The sequence below is a fragment of the Juglans microcarpa x Juglans regia genome, chromosome 5D (genome assembly GCF_004785595.1).
Source record: "Juglans microcarpa x Juglans regia isolate MS1-56 chromosome 5D, Jm3101_v1.0, whole genome shotgun sequence".
Taxonomy (NCBI): Eukaryota; Viridiplantae; Streptophyta; class Magnoliopsida; order Fagales; family Juglandaceae; genus Juglans; species Juglans microcarpa x Juglans regia.
Genome location: NC_054602.1, coordinates 29,871,381 through 29,896,462, shown reverse-complemented (window position 1 = coordinate 29,896,462; position 25,082 = coordinate 29,871,381). Strand labels below are relative to the sequence as shown.

Below are 25,082 nucleotides of genomic sequence, written 5' to 3'. Positions count from 1 at the left end.
AAAACAAACAAAAAAAGCAATTGCTTTGCAAAACATGTATTAAAAAAAACACCTATAGAGCCTATAACCACTAATTGGAGTTCCTCTAAGTTACACAGTTTCAACCGAGTAAATAATGCACATAAAGATAAATAGAGGGAGAAAATGATGAAGCATTGTTAACTAGTAATAGACGTTTACCTTTGCATGCTTGTAGAACTTGTTGATGTCCAAGCTAAGCTTCTCCTCCTACATACAATTTCAATCGAATACCACAAACAAGCACACAATGCACACGCGCAAACAAGGACACACCCCACCCACCAACAAGTGCACGAACACGAACGTATGCGCTTGCACATGTACTCACACCCCTACCCACCCAAAACAAAATCAAATTGAAGAGAAGGAGGAGAATGCGAAGAGATGAGAATAGGGAGTTGGAACAAGAGTTGCAGTCAGAGGAGGAGTTAGAGGAGGAAGAGATGGTGATGGAAGACTAAGAAGAATGTGAAGAGAATAAGTAGAATAGTGTGAAGGGACATGGCGTAGGCGTAGGACTCAGAGTCAGAGTAAGAGGAAGAGGAAGAGGAGGAGGAAGGAGGAGGTGGAAGGATGAGAAGAAGATGAAAATAATGCGTAGAAGAGTAAGAAGGATGTTGAAGTAAGAGAAGGAGGATGAGGAGTAGAGGAAGGATGAGATGAAGATGAAGAGCGTAGAGGAGGGAGAAGGGATTTGACTAAGCGTAGTAGTCAAAGTCGTAGTTGGAGTTGGAGTAGGAGGAGGATGAGAAAGGAGGAGGAGACGAAGAAGCAGAAGTAGAAGGAAAAGAAGTAAAGGAAGGAGTGGAAGAAGAAGATGATGAAAATGAAGACGTTGACGACGACGAAGAATGAGAGAAGATGATAAAAATGAAAGAGAAAATTTATACTTTTTATGTTAATAAAATAAATTTATATAGTCCCAAGTAAATGAAAAATTACTGAAGCAATGTGTGTACTTTATACTAAAAAAGAACATAATTTTAAAAGTAAACATTGAAAAATAAAGTATACCTTATTGAAGCCATAAAAATGTTGGATGCGATTGCTACAGTAAAATTCTTGCACGAAGATTCTTATATGAAGAAAGGTCAAACAATATGTTCCTTGTCATTGATATTTCCTATAACGCAAAAAACAAACAAAAAATGCAATTGCTTTGCAAAATAGTGTACATGTATTAGAAAAAATACCTATAAAGCCCTAACAAGTAAATAATACACATAAAGATAAATAGAGAGAGAAAATGATGAAGCACTGCTAAATAGTAATAAACATATTACCTTTGCAAACTTGTAGAACTTGTAGCCAAGCTGAGTTCATCCTACGTATAGTTTCAATTGAATACCACACACACACATACACAACCACACACACACACAAACAAGCACGCACACACTCACCCATTGACCCACCAACCCACACACTCACACCCTTTGCACATGCACGACGCCCACACACACCCAAAGCGAAGCAAAATGAAGAGGAGGGAGGGGAATGCGAAGAAATGAGAGTAGGGAGAGTTGGAGCAGGAGTCGAAGGAAGAGGAGAAGGAGGATGAGCTGGTAGAAGAATTACAAGAAGATGAAGAGAATGCATTGAAGAGTGAAAAGGGAGCTGGTTTAAGCATAGGAGTTGGAGTTGGAGTTGGAGTAGGAGGAAGAGGATGGAGGAGTAGGCGGAAGGACAAAAGAGAAATGATGTGGTGAAAAGATGAGAAGAAGGTCAAAAGAATGCGTAGAAGAGTGAGAAGGGGGTTGGAGTAGGTGTAGGAGTAGGAGGAGTAGATGAAGGATAAGATGAAGATGAAAAGCATAGGGGAAGGAGAATGGAGATAGAGTAAACATAGTAGTCAGTGTCATAGTCGGAGTCGGACTCGGACTCGGACTCGGAGTGGGAGGAGGATGAGGGAGGAGGAGGGAGGAGGAGGAGGAGAAGCAGAAGCAGAAGGAAAAGGGGTAAAGGAAGGAATAGAAGAACAAGATGATGAAAATGAAGATGACACTGACGATGGAGAATGGGAGAAGATGGAAGAAATGAAGGAGAAAATTTATAATTTTTAGGTTAATAAAATAAATTTAAATAGGTCCGTAAATGAAAAATTACTGAAGCAAAAGAATATAATTTTAAAAGTAAACATTGAGAAATAAATTATACCTTATTAAAGCCATCAGAAAATTGGACGCAACTACAACAGTAAATTCATGCACAAAGCTTCTTATATGATTGAGTAAAGGTAAAAAAAAATATATATATGTTCATTGTCCTACATATTGCCAGTAATGCAAAAAACAAACAAAAAAGCAATTGCTTTGCAAAACATGTATTAAAAAAACACTTATAGAGTCTGGTGACCACTAATTCGAGTTCTGCTAAAATACAGTTTCAACTAAGTAAATAATACACATAAAGATAAATAAAGAGAGAAAATGATGAAGCATTGCTTAATAGTAATAGACATTACCATTGCTGCTTGTAGAACTTGTTGATGTCCAAGCTGAGCTCCTCCTACATACAATTTCAATCGAATACCACAACCAAGCACAAATGCACACGCAAACAAGAACGCACCTTCAAGCACCCACCAACAAGCACACGAACACGAACACCTACCCCTGCACATGCACTCACACCCACACCTGCCCAAAAATAAAGCAAATCGAAGAGGAGAAGGAGAATGCGAAGAGATGAGAGTAGAGAGTCGGAGTAGGAGGAGGATATGGAGATGGTGGTTGAAGACTGAGAAGAATATGAAGAGAATAAGTAGAACAGTGAGAAGGGAGTTAGCGTAGGCATAGGAGTCAGACTCGGAGTAAGAGGAAGAGGAAGATGAGGAAGGAGGAGGAAAAAGGAATGAGGAAGGAGGAGGTGGTAGAAGGATGAGAAGAAGATGAAGAAAATGCGTAGAAGAGTGAGAAGGATGGTGGAGTAGGAGTAGGAGTAGGAGTAGGAGGATGAGGAGTAGAGGAAGGATGAGATGAAGATGAAGTGCGTAAAAGAGGTAGAATGGAATTGGAGTAAGCGTTGCAGTCAAAGTCGGAGTCAGAGTAGGATGAGGAAGGAGGAGGAGGCGGAGAAGCACAAGCACAAGGAGAAGTAAAGGAAGTAGTAGAAGAAGATGATGATGAAAATAAAGACATCGATGACGACGGAGAATGAGAGAAGATGATAAAAATGAAAGAGGAAATTTATATTTTTTAGGTTAATAAAATAAATTTAAATAGTCCCAATAGATGAAAAATTACTGAAGCAATACACATGTTATACCTTATTTGAAGCCATTAGAATGTTGGACGCGACTATTACAGTAAAATTCATGCACTTTATTCTTATATGATGGAAGAAAGGTCAAAACATATGTTCCTTGTCATTGATATTGCTTGCAATGCATAAAACAAACACAAAAAGTAATAGTGTACATGTATTAAAAAAATACCTATAGAGCCTGACCAAGTAAATAATACACATAAATATAAATAGAGAGAGAAATTGATGAAGCACTGCTAAATAGTAATAAACATTACCTTTGCATGCTTATAGAACTTGTAGATGTCCAAGCTGAGTTCCTCCTACATATTGTTTCAATCGAATACCACACAAACACATATACAAGCATGCACACTCACCCATTTGACCCACTGACCCACACCCACACTTTCACCCCTTGCACATGCACGCTTGCCCACACACACCCAAAGCCAAGCAAATTGAAGAGGAGGGAGAGGAATGCAAATAAATGAGAGTAGGGAGTTGGAGCAGGAGGAGGAGGATGAGCTGGTGGAAGAATGAGAAGAAGATGAAGAGAATGCATTAAAAAGTGAGAAGAGAGTTGGAGTAGGCATAGGAGTTGGAGTTGGAGTACGAGTAGGAGGAAGAGGAGGGAGGAGTAGGTGGAAGGAGGAAAGAGGAATGAGGTGGTGAAAATATGAGAAGAAGATGAAGAGAATGCGTAGAAGAGTTAGAAAGGGGTGTTGGAGTAGGGGAGGAGGAGGAGGTGGTGTAGAGGAAGGATAAGATAAAGATGAAGAGCGTAGAGAGGGAGAAGGGAGATAGAGTAAACATAGCAACAAGAGTCGTAGTCGGAGTTGAAGTAGGAGGGGGATGGGGAGGAGGAAGAGAAGCAGAAGCGGAAGCGGAAGGAAAAGAAGTAAACAAAGGAGTAGAAGAAGAGGATGATAAAAATGACGACGACGCTGACAATGGAGAATGGGAGAAGATGAGAAAAATAAAGGAGAAAGTTTATAATTTTTAGGTTAATAAAATAAATTTAAATACAGTCTATAAATGAAAAATTACTGAAACAATGAGTACGTTATACTAAAAAAGAACATAATTTTAAAAGTAAATATTGAGAAATAAGTTATACCTTATTAAAGCCATCAGAATATTGGACGCGACTGCAACAGTAAAATTTATGCACAAGGCTTCTTATATGATTGAACAACGGTTAAAAAAGAAAAAAAAAATATGTTCATTGTCTTGCCTGTAATGCAAAAAACAAACAAAAAAAGCAATTGCTTTGCAAAACATGTATTAAAAAAACACCTATAAAGCCTGGTGACCACTAATTGGAGTTCCTCTAAGATACAGTTTCAATTGAGTAAATAATACACATAAAGATAAATAGAGAGAGAAAATGATGAAGCATTGCTAAATAGTAATAGATTACCTTTGCATGCTTGTAGTGCTTGTCGATGTCCAAGTTGAGCTCCTCCTACATACAATTTCAATCGAATACCACAAACAAGCACAACGCACATGCGAATAAAGACGTTCCCTCACCAACCCACCAAGATACACACGAACACAAACACCTACCCATGCACTTACTTGCACTCACACCCACACCCACACAAAACCAAAGCAAATTGAAGAGAATGAGGATAATGCGAAGAGATGAGAGTAGGGAGTTAGAGTAGGAGTAGGAGTTGGAAGAGGAGGAGGAGGTGGTGGTGGAAGACTAAGAAGAATATGAAGAGAATAACTAGAACAATGAAAAGGGAGTTGGCGTAGGCGTAGGAGTCAGAGTCGGAGTAAGAGGGAGGAGGAAGAGGAAGGAGTTGGCGTAGGCATAGGAGTCAGAGTCGAAGTAAGAAGAAGGAGGAGGAGGTAGTGGAAGGATAAGAAAAAGATTAAGAGAATGCATAGAAGAGTGAGAAGGATGTTGGAGTAGGAGTAGGAGGAGGATAAGGAGTAAAGGAAGGATGAGATGAAGATGAAGAGCATAAAGGAGAAAGGAATTGGAGTAAGCGTAGCAATAAAAGTCGTAGCTAGAGTCGGAGGAGGAGGAGGTAGAATGAGGGGCGAAGAAGCATACACGGAAGGAGTAGAAGAAAATGAAGATGATGAAAATGAAGACATCGACGACGACAGAAAATGAGAGAAGATGAGAAAAATGAAGGAGAAAATTTATAATTTTTAAGTTAATAAAATAAATTTAAACAGACCCAAGTAAATGAAAAATTACTAAAGTAATGAGTACGTTATACTAAAAAAGAACATAATTTTAAAAGTAAACATTGATAAATAAATTATACCTTATTGAAGTCACCAGAATGTAGGACGCGACTGCTACAGTAAAATTCATGCACGAGGATTCATATATGATGGAAAAAAGGTCAACTTGTCATAGATACTGTATAGTGTAGCTGTATTAAAAAAAAATACCTATAGAGCCTGGTAGCCACTAATTGGAGTTCCTCCAAGATATAGTTTCAACCGAGTAAATAATACACAGAGAGATAAATAGAGAGAGAAAATGACGAAGCACTGCTAGATAGTAATAAACATTACCTATAGAACTTGTAGATGTCCAAGCTGAGTTCCTCTTACGTATAGTTTCAATCGGATACCACATACACACATACACAATCCACACACACGCAAACAAGCATGCACACTCACCCCTTGCACATGCACGCACACCCACATCCACCTAAAGCCAAGCAAAATGTAGACGAGGAGAGGAATGCGAAGAAATGAAAGTAGAGAGTTGGAGCAGGAGTCAAAAGAGGAGGATGAGCAAGTGGAAGAATGAGAAGAAGATGAAGAGAATGCATTGAAGAGTGAAAACAGAGTTGGAGTAGGTGTAGGAGTCGGAGTAGAGGAAGAGGGGGAGGAGTAAGAGGAAGGAGGAATGAGGAATGAGGTGGTGGAAAGATGAGGAGAAGATGAAGAGAATGCGTAGAAGATTGAGAAGGGGGTAGGAGTAGGAGAATGAGGAGTAGAGAAAAGATAGGATGAAGATGAAGAGCATAGAGGAGGGAGAAGGGAGATAGAGTAAGCATAACAGTTAGAGTCGTAATCGGAGTCAGAGGAGGAGGAGGAGAAGCAGAAGGAGAAGAAGTAAAGGAATGAACAGAATATGAGGACAATGGAAATGAAGACGACGATGACGATGGAGAATGGAAGATGAGAAAAATGAAGGAGAAAATTTATAATTTTTAGGTTAATAAAATAAATTTAAATAGTGTAAATGAAAAATTACTGAAGTAATGAGTACGTTACACTAAAAAAGAACATAATTTTAAAAGTAAACATTGATAAATAAATTATACATTTTTTAAGTCATCAAAATGTTAAACACGACTGCTACCGTAAAATTCATGCACGAAACTTCTTATAAAAAAAATAAAAATAATAAAAAAATAAAAAAATAAAAAAAAAAAAAGTTCATTGTCATAGATATTGCTTGTAATGCAAAACAAAAAAATAAAAACAATTGCATTGCAAAATAGTGTACATGTATTAGAAAAAACCTATGAGTAAATAATACACTGAAGATAAATCGAGAGAAAAAATGGTGAAGCAGTGCTAAATAGTAATAAACATTACCTTTGTATGCTTGTAGAACTTGTAGATGTCCAGGCTGAGTTCCTCCTACGTTTTCAATCGAATACCACACACATAGACAACTGCATGCACACTCACCCACCAACCCACCCACAAGTGCACACACCCCTGCACATGCATGCACAACCACACCTAGACCCACACGCACCCAAAGCCAAAGCAAAATTCATTGATCTATCTATCTAAATAAAAATAATAATAAATAAATAAAATCAAGAATAAGTTGAGAAGTAGAACAAGAGAGCTTCCAAGGATCAAGAGAAAATAAATTGAAGGAGAAGAGAAGAATATAAGTAGAAAAGAAGGTAAAGAAAGGCATAAGAGATAAAAATGATGAATTGGACAAAGAAGACGAAATGAAGATGATGAGAAGGCGAAGAAGAGAGTATAGAGTTGGAGTAAGAGTATGAGCAGGAGTAGAAGTAGGGATCTGATTCGGAGGAGGAAGTGGAGCCAGAAGTAATAGGAGAAGAAGTAGAGGAAGGACGAGAAGAAGATGAAGAGGAGAAGGCGAATAAGAGGGAGAAGGGAGTCGAAGTAGGTATAGGAGTAAGAGTAGGCGTCGTTGTCAGAGCAGAAGAAGGAGAAGCTGAAAATGGTGATGCTGATAGTGAAGAATGGGAGAAGATGAGAAAAATGAAGGAAAAATTAGAACTTTTAGATTAATAACATAAATAGAACATTCCCTAGTAATTGAAAAATTATTGAAGCAGACTACGTTATACCAAAAAATAAAATAATTTCAAAAATAACATTGATAAAATAAATCATACCTTATTGAAGCCATCAGAATGTTGGACGTGACTACTCTAGCAAAACTCATGCACCTTCTTATATGATGGAACAAAGGCCAAAAAATATGTTCCTTGTCATTATTGTGTAATGGAGAAAAACGAAAAAAAAAAAAAACAATTGCTTGTATTAAAAAAAGCACATCAAGAGCCTGACTACAACTAATTGGAGTTCCTCCAAGATAAAGTTTCAACTTAATAAATAAAACTTAAAAATAAATAGAGATAGAAAATGAGAAAACACTGTTAAAAAGTAAGACACAATACCTTTGCATGCTTGTAGAACTTGTAGATGTCCAAGTTGAGTTCCTTCTATATACAATTTCAATCAAATACCACACTCAAGCACACCCACCCACCCACCCACCCACACGCACACGAACACAAACCCCTGCACATGCACTCACACTCACACGCACCCAAAAAGCAAAATGAATAGGAGGAGGAGAATGCGAAAATATGAGAGTAGGGAGTTGGAGTAGGACAAGGTGGAGGAAGGATGAGAAAAAAATGAAGAGAATGCGTAGAAGAGTGAGAAGGGAGTTGGAGTAGGCTTAGGGGTCGGAGTTGGAGTTGGAGTATAAGTAGGAGGAGGGAGGAGCGGAAGGAAAGAGGAAAGTGGAGGGAGGAGAGAAGCAAAAGTGGAAGGAGAAGAAGTAGGGGAAGAAGATGACAAAGACTAAAGCGGTAGAGAATATGAAAAGATGAGAAAAATAAAGAAAAAAATTATACTTTTTAGGTTAATAATATAAATATAAATATTTCCCAATAAAAATGAAAAGTTATTGAAGTAGAGAGTACTTTATATTAAAAAGAAACATAATTTCAAAAGTAAACATTGATAAATAAATTATACCTTATTGAAGCCATTATGATGTTAAACGCAACTGTTACTGTAAAATTCATGCACCTTCTTGTATGATGGAACAAAGGAAAAAAAATATATATTCATTGTCATAGATATTGTCTCTAATGCAAAAAACTAACTAAAAAAGAAATTGCCTTGCAAAGTAGTGCATATATAAAAAAAACACCTATAAAAAAAGCTTGTTGACAACTAATTGGAATTCTTCCAAGATATAGTTTTAAGCAAATAAATAATACTCATAAAGATAAATAGAGAAAGAAAATGAGAACGCACTATTGAAATGTCATACCTTTTCATGCTTGTAAAATTTGTAGATGTTCAAGTTGAGTTCCTCCTATACAAAACAATTTCAATCGAATATTACAAACATGCACGTAATTACGCGCACACGCAAATAAATACGCACACTTACCCACCCACGAACACGCACTCCTACACTTGCATGCACACCCATACCCATACCCATACACAGATGCACCATGCCCATGCCCATATCCATACGCACTCACAACCAAACACACACACACGCCTACCCACACACGCACGCTCGCCCACATACGCACACAACTAGACACCCACCCTCACATATACACAACCAAATGCACGCACACCCACACGCACACCCCTCCCCCGCAGATGCACAGAACCACACACCCCCCATCCACGCATGCACAACCTCTCACACCCACGTTCTTTGAAATCATATGATACCCTAAATTTAGTTCAGGCAATTTGCCATGCAAACCAGCTTCATACGTTCCTTTTCCCCGAGAAATGAATTGCAAAAGGTTCTCTAAGTGTTGTACTTCAAACTATAAATTTCTACCATTTTCGAGAAAGCAGAATCAACCTAGATATTCAAAGTCAAAGATGGGCAGGACATCAAAAAGGTTCGATTACATTAACCACCACATCACAAACCATTCCTGGGTTTCAGACTTAAAACTCGCCATGATATTGACAAACATACAGGAAATAGTGAGATTTAAATGTTCAACGGGGAGACCGTTCCGCTGTTTTGTCAACGCCCCTGTTATGGGGCAACCAAACCTATGCCAACACCTGAAACTTTATTTTCCTCAATTTCAGAAATACCATGCTTTCTGGATTTCAACTCTAGATTTCAAAGTACAAATAACATTCCCAGTCCAAACTGAGAGTTGTCAAACAATAAAAAATTTTTAGGAAAAAACTTTTTTTTGAGTACCTGAAATCTCATCCTTCAGTGCGTCACCTCAATGTTCCTGGAAGAACTTCCAGATTCTACGATGGAGCAGAGAAGCTAAACCGAAAGCCAGTCTTGCCACGGTCATGATCATGTTGCTTGACTATGTAATAGAAGTTGCCCTCTAGGCGGAAAAGTTTTGTGGGGACAACAATCCCAACTCCTACAGAGCTTCGGAATGACTCTAGGAACTTACGAAAAGAGAAATTCCGAAACTCATTCTCTGTCAGTTTAGCAAGGTTTCCAGCACCAGCAAAAATAATGTGCCCATGGATTCCCCGGTATCTTAACCACTTAATTGGAAGATCAAAAGAAAGGTCTGCAAAAGCAGTAACAGCAAGGTCTCCTCCTCCAAGAAAATCCCTTCCAGGAAAATCAGAATTCAGATCATTAGTTTTATCTTTAATTTGCCTTCGCGACTCTGTAGGTCCCAATCCCCTTGTCTTAAATCTCCACACAGTTGTTGGGCCTCCCAAGGTGCAAATTGGAGAGAAATCACCCCCTAGGAAGAATCTTTCAGGCAAGGGCGATGGCTTGTCCAAAAATCCACGGCCCCATGGAAATATAATGAACCACCAGAGATCCCAAAGTTGAGTGCAGCATGATAAAAGCCAAAGGGTACAGCATAACGAAGATCTAACTCCTGACGCAAAAACCGCAAGCTCCTGGGTTTCACACTTAAGAATAAGTTCTCGTGAGTAAGAATATAAATAAGCTTACCTGAATCAAATCCTTTTCAATATCGACATTCATCATGTGGGTCCTAGTGATTTGCTCACCCTGATGATGCAACTTCTCAAGGGTCCTTCTTCTAGCATCTTCCCTGTCGTCCACTGTTGTTTATAGCATAATTCTCCAGTTCTTGACACTCTGTTTCTGCAATCCTCCCTAATCACGGAAATTATTTCTATATATCTCTTGCCACTGCAGAACTAGATAGAATACGAGGATGACGATGAAGAAGGCCCTCCTCTTCCATCATCATCGTCCTCCTCTTCAAAAGGGTTGGTATTAGAATTTGGGGTTATCGGCACATGTTCCGGAGCAGTTTGTCTTGCAGGCTTAGCATCAGATTCATTATCTGAATCAAAAGGGGTTAGTTATAATTAGAAGAAGATGGAAACCAGAATCCGCCGTTTTCTACTTAGAAACCCTATTGGCAGGCGATTTCAAAAATCCAACATTGTGACAACAAAATAAGATTCCTATAGCAACACGAATATTGCTTCGTTCAAGGTCTCTAAATCAAAAGAACCTGCCTTTCATTCAAGTGTTGAACCGAGAAACTTGGAGTTTTTGAATCAGTAAGAAAGGTGTGGATCTCTTTGATGGTTCAACTATGCTCTAATCTGAAAGAATGATATTATAGGATAATTTTGTAAATGCCACAATTGACTATTCATATAATGTGTTCTTCACGTGAAACTGCAAAAGACCCTTAATGACGAACAGCTTGGAGCGACACCCAGAATGCCATCACTTATGTCTACTCAATTTTTTTTCCTTAGATAAGTACTTTGAACTTTTAATTATTATAAGAAAGAAAACCCGGATGTTCCATAAGTAAGCATGGAGTTTAACAGATTTTTACTCAAATCATGTCAATACGAATAAAACATGGCAGAGATATAATTTGACCTTTTCGGAGACGATGTCTAGCATACTTAGGATAGATGCAGCAATGTGAATCAAGAACTATATGTCACACTAAATTACTTTTCTGAAAGCCAATGACAGAGAAGTAAAGATCCTAAGCACACACAGAGAGAGAGAGAGAGAGAGAGAGAGAGAGAGAGAGAGAGAGAGGGAAGGAAAATTAGAAATGGCACTACTGCATTGCATTGGTGTGCAAAAGAAAAAGATGTACCATTGAATACAACTAAAGCAGCCATTCCCCCTTTTTCTCCGCTACCAAAGAAAGCAAGAAAACAAACGTATGAGAAGGTAGAAAGATCGAGATCCTGGAAAAGAATCAGAAGAAAACAACAAAGAGCAGAGGAGTACCAGATGGGTGCCTGAAATCAATTACCAAGAAAGAAATTCGTACACGAACCAATCTCTCTCTCTCTCTCTCTCTCTCTCTCTCTCTACTTATGTGTGGGTGAAGAAGATGAATCACATATGAGAGGCGTCGAGGAAATGCAGTACTTAAACGTTGGAAGTTTTCGACTAAATTTCGGACCGTTGGAGTTCCTTGCCCTTTTTTTATTTTTTATTTTTTTATTTTTATTTTTTTTTATATATATATAGCCGTTTTTTGAAATTTTGGATCCGTTATTTTTTACTGCAAATTTCATTTTTTATTACGGTTATTTACAAGTTTTTTTTGTAAGGACGGTTATTTACAAGCTAATGGTACACAATAAACAATAAACACACCCATATGAATTGTCACTAGTATAAAACTATATATAAATATAAATAGAAATATATATTTCTTATTAAAAAAAAACCTCTATTTGCAAATTAACTCAAATTGTACTAAGATATATCATATAAAAATGATTTTTCGTGCAATCTATTTTTAAAAAAGTAGACTCCACCATGAAAATGTGTAAAAAATTACTTTTTTTTAATAAGACTAACAATTTTACAAAAGATCTGCACGGAAACTTGTTTATTTTGAATTTTTACCCGTTGGCATTACTCTATATCATAATCGTGGAGGATATAGAGACATAACACGTTAACACATATAAAAAATAAATAAATAAATAAAAACACATTAACAGATAGTTTTATTTTTATATTTTATAAGTAATTGGGGTAAAAAAAAAAAAAAAAAAGTTGTATAAATCATCTGTATGCTTATAATCTTCTCAGCATCCAATCATGGGATCCTATAACATTAGTACGTTGACGCAACAAAAATTACAAATAACAAAAGTATATATAAAAAATATTTAAATGGCATGCTTGTGGGTATTTAGTAGGAAACTAAACAACCTTCCAACAGAAATTTTAAGAAAAATAATTAGAATGCATGCATTTAATATAAGAAGCTATTTAGCCAAAGACCTATGGTCTGGTTAGCATAACCCCCAACCTCCAAAGTAGAGGTTTAGAGTTAGAAACTCCCCTCCTCCAAATCAAAAAAATATAAAAAGCCATTTAACACACATTTGTTGGGCTCAAGTTTAGATTAGTAGAAACCCGACACTCAAACTTAGCATGATTTTCAAAACTTCAACGTATGGTGATGGGTTATTGGAAAAAATGATAGATACATTTTGCACCCTCAGATTATTGTGATTTTATATTTTGTACTTCAAAAGACAAAATTAATATATTGCATTAGGAATAACTACATAATTTTATGTTCAGATACTTTGCAAAAGTACCCTTGCATAATTGATTATAAGCGATTAGAAGTTTGCATGGTACTTTTAAGTCCAAAGTGGTTTTTCATATTCAAGACACATCAATGGACAAAAATGTCTCTATCTTTGAACACAGTTGATTCATAAATTAATAGTGTACTATTGATCATGAATAAGCTAAAGACATTATATGTCGCATCTAACCTTTTATAATATCAATTATCAAATCCTCCATATATACATATTTTTAAAGTTGTCGTAGGGAGAGTAGTAGCATTGTGAATATATCCCAACAATCCCTCATTCACGATGACGCTTTTACATCTCAAACTCATAAATCTAGTTCTGATACCATTTGATGCACCGAGATCTGTCAATCCACCTCAAATCAATTAGTATTAGGGAAGACATTCAAATTTTTATGGCATTAGACTTGAACCATGTAGGCCAATTTTTAGAGTCATCGCAAGGAGCGACATTAGACTTGCACCATACATGCCAATTTGTTGAGAAACTAACGAGATCATTATACTTTGTCATATATTCTAAAAGATGTGATGCATGGGTCTAATGGATGAAGATGATGTTTCTAAGATAAGAGATTGGTCGTCGTATTCCCAAAACGGCAGAGTCACATGCAAGGGGTCACAGATTTCCTTTGTGTCTGGTCACTAGGGCAACCATTTTTTGGATAGCAAAAGTGGCGCATGCACACACGCAAAATCCTTCTGATTTGGAGCTTTTGGGTTGCATTTGGGTAATAAGATGATTTCAGATATTCTGTGAATAATAATAAAAAAGTAATGAAAAAATATTGAATAGTAGTAAATAGTAGTAAAAAGTAATGAATATTATGTGAAAAGTAATGATAAAATAATTAATAGTAGTGAAATGTTTTGAGAACACTCCAGGTGATGTCATGTTTCACTCACCCTTAGGCCGGGTTCCATCAACTCGGATCTTCCGATCTTCAGGCTTTTGGGTCTTCGGACCTTCACCTGCACACTTAAGCGGCCTTGGTGGTGGCCGAAGAGTCTCAAATGCTAAAGTTAGTATATCTCCTTAGTAGTTTGTGTGTGAGCTTAGAGGAATCAAAAAGAGTTCTTCGTACCTAGGGATCAACTTTTATACTAGGTCTTTGGTGGGGACGACTCGTACCTGACTTTGAGGAGCCTATGTCCTTTCCACAGCTCGTTTTGTTAGAATCCTTTAATACGGCATAGAGCATAGGGAGTGGCGCCATTAATGTGATGTGGCTCCCTGACTCACTTTTCCTTGCAGATGCTCTCTATTAAGCTCCTCCATATCTGCTGTCAAGAGATCAAGGGTTTCTCGTATTTTCCACTCGAGGGTAGTGTTTCAACAGGGAGGTGCCAGGCCGGCAAGTCTCATCTACCCCTACCGTCTGCTTTCTCCTAGCGTGGATTGTTTCATGGGTGAGTTTCGCTTATGGGCCGAGTACTTTGCAAAAGCTCACTGACTCTTTTTAGACGTTGGCCTCAGCCGGGCTCCCTGACTTACTTTCTAGAGGCCTCTCGTGGACTTGCCCTGTGGGCCGATAGGGAGAAAAACCCCCTTCCAACTCCACTATCCAAATGAGCAATTTGGGAAGTGAGATGAGATAAGAATTTTGTAAATAATAGTAAAATAGTTTGTAAACTGTAATGAGATAGTTTGAGTTGAGTATTTTTTAGATTTTGAGAAAGTAAAGAGAAAAAATTGAATAAAAAATATTATAAATTAAAATATTGTTAGAATATAGTTTTATAATATTATTTTTGCTTGGAGATTTTGAATTATTTTTTATTTTTTGTTTAAAAGTTTGGGAAAGTTGTAATGATTAGTTTGAAAATAATTGTATTTAAATTATGTTTAGGAAGAATATGAAATGAGATGAGACGAGAATTTTTGGAAGAGATCTATTTCTAAACAGAATCAATAGATTTGGAGGTTTTAGGTTGCTATTAGGTAGTGAGGTGATCTCAAATATTCTATGAATAATAATATAAAAAGTTGATAAAATATTAAATAGTAGTGAAAAATAGATAAAAAGTATTGTGAAAAATAGTAATAAAATATTGACGTGATAGAAATTGTTAATTTCCTGTGACGCTGAAAACCAACCCAATATAACTCAGCTTTCCCTTTCAATATTCGACCAAATTGGCCCTCCAAACCAGAATAATTAAAGAAAGTTAAAGGAATTACGTGTTGGGACTCAATTACAAACTAATTCTGATTCATGATTAGGCTTATGTTCTTATTGAGTAATATTCTTTTTTTATGACTTTTTTTTACTTGAACCTCTCGTTAATTATGATGTCATTGGCTCAAATTTTACAATATATATCCTAAACAACATTATATCTATGTCTTCTATAGAACCATAGTACTTTTAAGCTCAAACTTGCTGTTTCAAGATCAGGAACTTTCATCATGTTTCTCTTAAAATGTGCACTACAAACTTGGGTCTAAGTTTTTTGTTGTTCAATGATGCGATTAGTGTATAAATACATCATTTATAGTAAACCATATGAAACTATTTTTTTTTTCAAAAGTGTATATATATATATATATATAGAGAGAGAGAGAGAGAGAGAGAGAGAGAAATGTATGACTGCATGTAATGAGGTTAATGAAGTGACCATAAAATGATGAGGACAGTATCATAGAGGTTAGGATGGATGGCAACATCGGAATACATCATTGACGATGAAACTAGTCATGAGCAATTTTTGAAGTTCAATTCTTAAGTCGATTGCTCCAAGAAGAACTATTGATCGCGAGAGTTGTCAACTCTAACACACGGGTTAACAGTGTGTAACGACCATAATATTGATGAAGTAAAGGTAATGAATGATTGATGATGTTAAGAAGATTAATGTGTATGCTTGAAGATGAGGTAAAAGGATGTTTCTTAATGCCTTATTATTAATGTTTGATTTATGCTAGTTTAGGTGAAGTTTTTCTCCCTGATCTCTTAAAGGAAACCACTTAATTGCCTGTAACTGGAAATTTACACTTATTGACTAGATTGCAATCACTATTTAACTCTTTTTTTTATTATGTTTTTTTCGGCTAATTGATCAATTACATTAACTTGAATCTTAGTAGGGTCCTCTTTAACCTAATTAAACTAGATTGGCCCCTTTCTCGCTTGGAAGCAACGATTTGGTTGTGAAAATGGACATTCACGTACCGCCACTAAAGACGACTTAATTTTATGTAAAATTCAACACTTCCTGATGAGGTTTTTACTCAAAATAAAGCAATGAAACTTGTTTTCATTGGCTTGAGCTGGTTTAAATGTGATGAAAACTACTTTTTTTATTTCACTTTTTTTTTTTAGAAGCTAGGGTCGGGCACTACAACAAATAAGGTCTTTCGGAACAAAAAGTTTAGTCTCAAAAGACTGGAATTTCATTCCAAAATATATTTTGAGAAGAAAATGAATGTCTCAAGGTCGTCCCAATAAAACTGTCTCAAAATGTATTTTGGGATGAAAATCACAAATTCGTTCCAAAAAATACTTTTTTGGACGAAATTAAACTAGATCGTTCGATCACATTCGAACGGAATTTTTTTCTGGGACAATTTAAATTCATCTCAGAAAGTCATTTGAACGGCGTAAATAACGCTCGAACAATATTTCTGTTCGAACGGCTACTTCATGGACGATCGATCGATACCAGTCCATTCGACCGAATACATATGAAGAAACGTTCAAACAAACAAATTGATGATCGAATGCAAATAGTGAATTGCATGTTCGAACGCATTCGAAGGGTACACAACTTTTTTTACCATTCGAACTCTAACTTGTGATGTTCGAACGGTTGTGTCCGATTTATATTTGTTCGAACGTTTGACGAGAGTTCGAACGGTTATTATTTTCATGGACAATACTAATTTAAAACCAAATAGATATTTATATTTCAAAAATATATTACAAATTGTTCAATATAAATAAAACTAATCTAATAAATCAGAACTAAATAAATAAAATACTAATAATACTAATAAAATTATCAGTATATGATATATAATTGATCAATATGCAAAACATTTCTAATGAAAATCAATTGCTTGGAGGTCTGAATTGTTGCATAAGCATTTGCATTTGAAGTTGTATCTGTCTTTGTTGTTCTTTGTTGTTCTTACATTTGAAGTTGCAACTCTCGTTGTTGATCTTTTTGCTGTTTTATGAGCATCTCCATGTTTGTTTGTTTTATCAATTAAGCCTTTAACTCATGCTGTTTTACAATCAATTATTCGATCCTAGAATTTGCATTCTTTAACACAATGGCAGTAGTGCTTGACATTGATAAAGAGCCTGAAGGCTTTACATAGCAACCCAAACCCCTCAAATATCTTGAACGTTAACCCACAACTTGTGTAAAAATTTCAACATCACTTATTGATGAATTCTGATTTGATGCAGCTTTAGCACGAAGGGCAACAATTTTATCCTTTACTCAACATATAAAATTGAAATTGACACAATAATTTAAATATTTTTAATTAAAAGAAATTATAATACTTACATAATTCTCACGAGCATCGAAATGAATCCACTCTCCATTACTATTAGTATGTAATGCAGTATATAATTTTATCAAATCATAATTGGTGTCTAACTCTTTCTACAAGAGACATTGTTAAGATATAAACTCAATATTAAAAACAAACTATATAGAATAAAAAAAATGAGTACATTACCAATTTCTAAGAAAGCCGATGGAAAGATCTTGAGCCTGCATGATGATGAATCTTCAACTTCGATCTATTTGTTTTACTTATAGAATTTCACTCCTACATAGAAGTTGTAAAGTTAGTAAGTGAAAATTACAAATATGACACATAAAGAATTCATTTAATTTACCTTATATGATAAATCCTCAAACATGTCGTAAAGTTTTTCTCAATCTTCAAGTCGGACATCTTGAAAAGGATGCTGGCGTGCATCTTCCTTATTCTCGTACTTCTTGTAAAGCTCGTGACTCCTCGCCTTATACGTGCGGAATGCAGTACACATCAGCTCTTCGACAATCCTACGCTCCTCTCTCTGACCAAAATTTAATTCGAAGTTATCCTTGAAAAAATATATACAAAAAGATATTATCATTTAGAATATTAAATAATATAATATCAATATAAATTTATTATTTAAATATTACGTACCAAACAAAGTTTCTTTATAAGCTCTTTCACATCTTGCAGGATTTTATGCCATGAACTCGTAGTCAAAAGTGAATAAGTCCGTGTAAGAAAACCCAGATGCAATGCAAGCCAAGCTGCTTGTTGTCCCTTGCCTCCGGTATATTCGTTAGAATGTTAATCTTAATCTTACCTATTTTACGATATTTTTCCAATATCACGTCTCTTGTAGTGACTTGTCAATGACGAGATTGTAATGTTATTTCTATAAAATAATATTAGTTATTTACCTCGTATTAATTATCATATATTTTAATTATAAAAATGAGTATTAGCTATTTACCTTGTCCCGTAAAGTCAGTCTCTGATGGTGAGTCAGACATAAAGCTAAGAACAGGTGGAGATGGGATGCGAACTTCCTTCCTCTTTGGTGGCATAATTGCGAGATACTGTACAATGTGAATACAAAACCAGTCAATCATCTGTACCAGTTTCATTTATAAATTCTCTCTCATCATCTGTAGATACTTCAGATGACTCAACACTTTGATTAGCTGTCGCCACAACTATTTTAGCCTCAATATTTTTCCCATGTAATGTGATCATCTCATACTGGCTCAAATCCATAAATAAGTTAAAGGCAGGTAGCTCTCTTGGTATGCTTCTTGAGTAGAAGAATCATCTTCTTTTTCATCTTATCCCTCCGCCTCAACGATAACATCATAAATATTTTTAAGAGAAAACTTTTGTACTACTTGTCATTAATTTCCTAATTGATGATCGTCTAAAGAGAATGCTTGAGATGCTTGAGAAAGTCAAAATAAAATGATCATCTTCATACCATTTTTTTAACGTATTAATACTCAGAAAATATTCATCATGGCATTTTCCACTTCGATGATTGCTTAAATCTCATCAATCACACTTAAATATATAAATCACAAGCTCCCCCACATATCTCATTCCAATTATATTTACGATAACTCCATAAAAATCAATATTGTCTCCATCATGACTCATTTTAACAAGGACACTATTATTTTGTGTTTTCCTATAAAGTTCTCGATCAATTATGTGATACCTACTTCCTCGAGAAATACATGCAGAATATCGAGCAGTACGTCTCAAGGGACCATGCGCCCGTGCATATAGTTCGTCTAATATATCATTCGGATTACTCGCATGGATTTGTACAACCTACATATTACATAAAGTATAAACATTCAACCGTTAACAATCCAGTCTATTTTAAATATGTTAGCTCAAAATTGCATCTGTATTAATGTCATTACCCGTCGTTCGAACCATTTCGGGAACTCTTGTTCATATCTCAGTTCTATATCATTTACTCCTAGTTCTTTAAGCATGTTAATATGATCACTGAAATTAAAAATTACCAACAATAATCATATTCATATAAATGTTTAATAAGTAAATTCAATGATTAATTAACAATTAATTTGAACTTATTTGAAGAAGCTCTCTATCTTTAGGCAATTATTTAGCACGTACCATTGAGTTTTCTCGAACTCCATTTCACACAAATCATAATCACGCTGAGTACCAACTGGACGTACTTGTTGGAAAAATACAGAAAATCTATTCCGTTGTCTTGCTTGGTCAACATCAAAATTTCTTTCTAGCCGATCAAATCTTGTGTCAACGCCGTAAAAATATTTGAAATAGAATGTATGACACTCATCATCAATATATGTTTATGCAATTGGTCCTTTTAGATGGGTCTTATTACCCACTGTACATTTCAACTAATATAGTATATATTGGTAATATATACTAGATATCATATATATAGTATCATATAAATTATACTATACCAAAATATAAAGGAAAATATAAGATCATGTGTATTATCATATATATTATCATATATATTTGTAATCATATATACTATCATAGGTAAAGTATAGAGAAATTTATGACATCGTATATATTAGTAATCTATACTCTATATATGTTGTATAATATCCTATATAACATATATAGTAAAATATAATGGAATATATAGTATTATATATACTAGTTAAGTATAAACTCATATATATAATACTATATACTATCATATATAGATATATATATAATACTATATACTATCATATCTATATATATATATATATATATATTATCATATATATCACACTTCCAATAAAACTTGAATTTGCCCTCTTCCACCATGTTGGTCATCAAACCAGAGAAGACATCCATAGCTAAGACAAAAAAGAGGTAGGGTGACATTGGATCGCCTTGTCTTAGGCCTCTCCGTCTCGGTTTGAAACCATTTGATTCTCCATTTATGTTGATGGGGAACCTGGTAGTTGATATGCACTCCGAGATCCACCTGAGAATCTTCTCTGGGAGAGCAATTACACTCCACACCGGAGAGCAATTACGAATACCGTTCGAACGGTAAATAACAACGTTTGAACAGTCATTTAAAACCGTTCGAATGGTTAAATATAACGTTCAAACGGTTCTGCACATATAAGTTATCACGGGCGGAACTTCCTCGAATGTCGTCATCCCCACTGTTTGAAAACGAGAGAAAACGTTCGAATGCCCATCAATCACTGCCGTCTGCCGTCGTAATCACCACCTACATCAAACACTCTTCCTCCTAAATGAAGGTATGGACCTTAAAAGTTATTTTACTGTTTATTTTGATGGTTTTATGGTTTTATTTGATTTCTCTAGAAAAATTATATTTTTTCATCAATAGTCACCATAGAACACCACAAATCTATCGTAGGATGTTTAAAAATGAAAAGTAGCATGTGTTCTATTGAAGAAACCCATAGAATCGATGTGTTTTTAAGTATTTTTATGGCCGCTGAGTTGACTCAACCATGGGCGAGCTCATTCTGCTTTTCATTTGAACGCATTCAAACGGGTTTAACTTTGCCATTCGAACACATTTTTAAACGTTCGAACAGTTTCATTGTTTTCCGTTCAACCACTTTTTTATCATTTGAACGTAAAAAATTGTCGTTTGACAACTATATATTCCATTCGAACTATTTACTTTATATTAGCTAATTAAATTATTTTTATCATTTTATGAAATTGTTCTATCAATTAATTTATTAAATTGCTACTAATATATAATTTTGTAAATCTTTTCTCATATTAGATTTTATCACTAACGTTGAATATATATTTTATTTTTTAAATTTCAGGTTCATAATAATGCCTTATAGAGGCCATAAACATGGTAGATCAAGGGAACCTTCCATCCAAACAGTTCAAGAGCGGACTGTTTTACTTGAGCAGCAGGTAAAGTTGTTTGATTTTGTAACTTTTATATGGGAGGGTCATTCACTCCCATCAGTATTCAAAGGTCGTGGTTGGACACCAATTTTAAATAAGCAAGAAAAAGGAATGGAGCTCATTTCCTACATTGATATCGTTGCTGAGTTCTATAAAGAGTTCGGTGGTGCCAGCCCAGACGATGGAGTGGTATACAGGATCTGTGTCCTAGGAGCTCCTGTTATATTTTCAGTGGACGGACTCGCTGCATATCTTGGTATTCTTAGGCTGGTCAATGCCAATCCAAACCTACTACCTATAGAGTCTGATCCTCCAGGTGATGCATAGATGTCTCAGGATGAGAGACCATTTTATATAGATGAGGTTGATACACTTGCTGATCATGAGGTCAGAGACTTGATTGCTGGTCTAGATGCTCCAGTATACAATGGGATGAAGTGCATTAGGCAGGTAGATTTATCTTATTTTTTTAAGATCGTGAATTTTATCATCGCCAACAATATTGACCCTACACAACACAAGACCAAGGTTGGCATGGATTTAACGAAATTTATGATACGGGTCACTTATGGCATTCCGATCGACCTCATCGGGTATATATTTGAGAAAATCTGATCAGAGGCTTGATACATTACGACAGATATACTGTCGTTTGGGATCCTCATCACTCGATTTTTGCTACATTCAGGGGTAGAGCCAGAAATTACAGAGCATGCACGGGAGCCGAGGGGACCAATCAACAGCACTACCCTGTCATGAAGCACGGGACACTCGAGATTTCGTTTTCGTGGAGTTGTTCCTGACAGGACTAATATTCAGAAAGATGCACAGCCAGGAGATACTGGAGTATCGGCTGGTAAGGCATCTACATAGGCCGAGGCATCATGCACATTTACTCGAGAGGAGATGTCTGACATACTGCATGCTGAGAACGGCATACACACATCAGCAATGATCGATGCAGTACACACTGTCATGTTTGAGTTGCGTACCAAGATTATTGCTAGCGTCTCTGAGTTATGTACAAAGATTAATGAGTTACGTACAGAGATTAATGCCAATAATTCAACTCAGGTCACACTTAATACTCGACTGACACAAGTAGAGACACGATTAGCTGCAGTTGAAGATGTGTGCCGAGACCTCGCATCACAGTAATTTCTGTTTTTTATTTATATTTTCTTTGTTATAGTTATGGATAGTATATATGGTATTTTGGTAATTTGTTTTAGTTATAAATTAAATATTTAGTCTTTTTTGAAGTAATTATTAATTTATATATTTATATTATGTGGGGTATGGCTGATAATATTTATTTAACTAAAAATCTTATTTAACATAGAAGAAATCAATAAAATATTTTTAAATTAATTACATAAAATTAATTAATGAATTTTGTTATATGATATATATATTATATTTTAAATTACGTACCGAGATTAATATTATACGTTTGAATGTAAAAATGTAGTGTTTAATATGTTTGAACTAAATATATTCTGGTCGAATAGTTTAGAAATCTTCCCACCAGGTTTTACCACCAAATCTTTTCCATTCGAACAAAAAAATTTATCATTCGAACGGTTTTAAACTTTATCCGACATAATAAATTACTTCCCCACCAAAATTTTTATGTTCAAACATATTTTTTTTTGCTCAAACGAAAAGAATTTTTGAGACAATTTAATTCATCATAAAAAATACTATTCGAACGGATATTTATCCTATCGAACGATTTTGTAAAGTCGTCAATTTTTTTAGATGAGGTCCACTTTCATCCAAAAAAATAACTTTTAGGGATAAAATTTAGTTCACTCCTAAATAATTTCATCCCTAAAAGTCAAATTTGTTGAAGTGGGGGCTGCTTCACTTCTAGGTAGATGTTTAATTTGTATGTGAAAGATCAGATCCCATGATATAGATCATCCCCTTAAAATTGTTTAAAACCCGGGTAGAAACATTTGGATAGTAAAAGTATTTCATCTCATCATTATAACCATTTCAAATCGCTACATAAAATGCAATAATTAACAATTCAACTTTTTCAAATTCTAAAATAATAATAATATTAAAAAATAATATTCTAATAATATTTTATTTAACTTTCATCTAAGACCATCTTATCTCATCTCACTATCTAAACCATTGTCTGCCATTTAAAGTACTAGCTAGATCCCAAACTAGCCTAGCTAGCTAATATTCTTAGAAGAAATCAGATTCTAAGATGCCTTGGAATCTTATGATTCATTTTTCAAAAGTTGCTTAATTTGAGGCTTATCTTTCTCAATGTTTTTATATATTAAGAACAATATCGTTGGCTAGTCCATCTTGATCTAAATATGCAACTTTTTTTCAACCTGGGATGGCCTTAGCTAATTAGACTCGGGAGTTCAGTAAGTTCTTATTACAATTAATATATTCCCGACCATTTTGTTCAAACCCCACTTGGTTAATAAATATTCATACACTTGGAGAGAACATTTGGAGGCAATGTATCACTATCTGTGCATTATATAATATAGAAAAACTCAAAATGTAGGCATAAAGAAGTAGGTCTCATGCACGCCAACCAACGTATTAAGATTCTCACAATACACAATCGGGATCTAAAAAATTCTACAATAACAGTTAATTTGTATACATCCAGCAGTGTTGAACTCTAGAAAGAATCACTCACAATTTAGTCAATATAACACTCTTTATTGATGCGAGGAAAAAACAAACCAACTAAAGAGAATAGGAAGTGAAATGAAGACATTGAAGGGATGCACACATATTGGAGCCAAATTGAGGTTTTTAAAAGAGGTTTCCATAGAAAGTAATCCTAATGGGTTTCCACCAAAATTTAACCAAAAAGTTTTAGAGAGAGAAAGAGAGAGAGATGCATTAACTGTGGAAAGCACCTTTCGTTTTCCAAGTGGTTTGAAGTGTAAGAGAAATTTTTTGCCTTGCTTGGTTTATGCAGTGGCAATATTCATACTGAGCCACTACAAATCACCATTACCTCCATACTACAAGAAGTTTCCACCATATTACTACTATAAGTCACTGTCGCCACCATCTTCATCACCTCCTCCTCCATGCATCTATAAATCACCGCTGGCACCATTGCATTTGAATTGATTGGCAAAGGAAAACAATACAACTCAGCACTTGAGCATGATTTTTCTATTCTTATTCTACAAATATGAACTAGCTACTTCCTAATTTAACAAAAAACAAAGCAAAAGACGAGAGTGAGAGAGAGAGAGTATGTTACGGGTCAGGCTATGTTGGGCCACTGATGAGTGAACATGATTCTCTCATTGTTATTAGGCACATAGGCCCACTGCATTAAATTTTTGTTTCTTTAGTTGAATGAGTCAATTACAAATGACCAATCTGATACCAGAAGTTAATGGTCTACAGATTAACGTGTGGATTTGTTGAGTCGTGTCTTTAATTTCGATTTGTTATTCAATTCCAAGTATTTCGGTAGAATATGCCAGTCAGTTATTTAATTCCCTGTAAATAGCTAGGCAAATATTTTACCAAGTCAGTAGAGTCATTTGTCTAAGTATTGTTTG

The 25,082-nt window shown here is 35.3% G+C and overlaps 1 pseudogene; it reads right to left on the bottom strand.

The window, feature by feature from the left end:
- Positions 1-9,583: 9,583 nt before the first annotated feature.
- LOC121265890 lies at positions 9,584-10,493 on the bottom strand (annotated as a pseudogene).
- Positions 10,494-25,082: the final 14,589 nt, after the last annotated feature.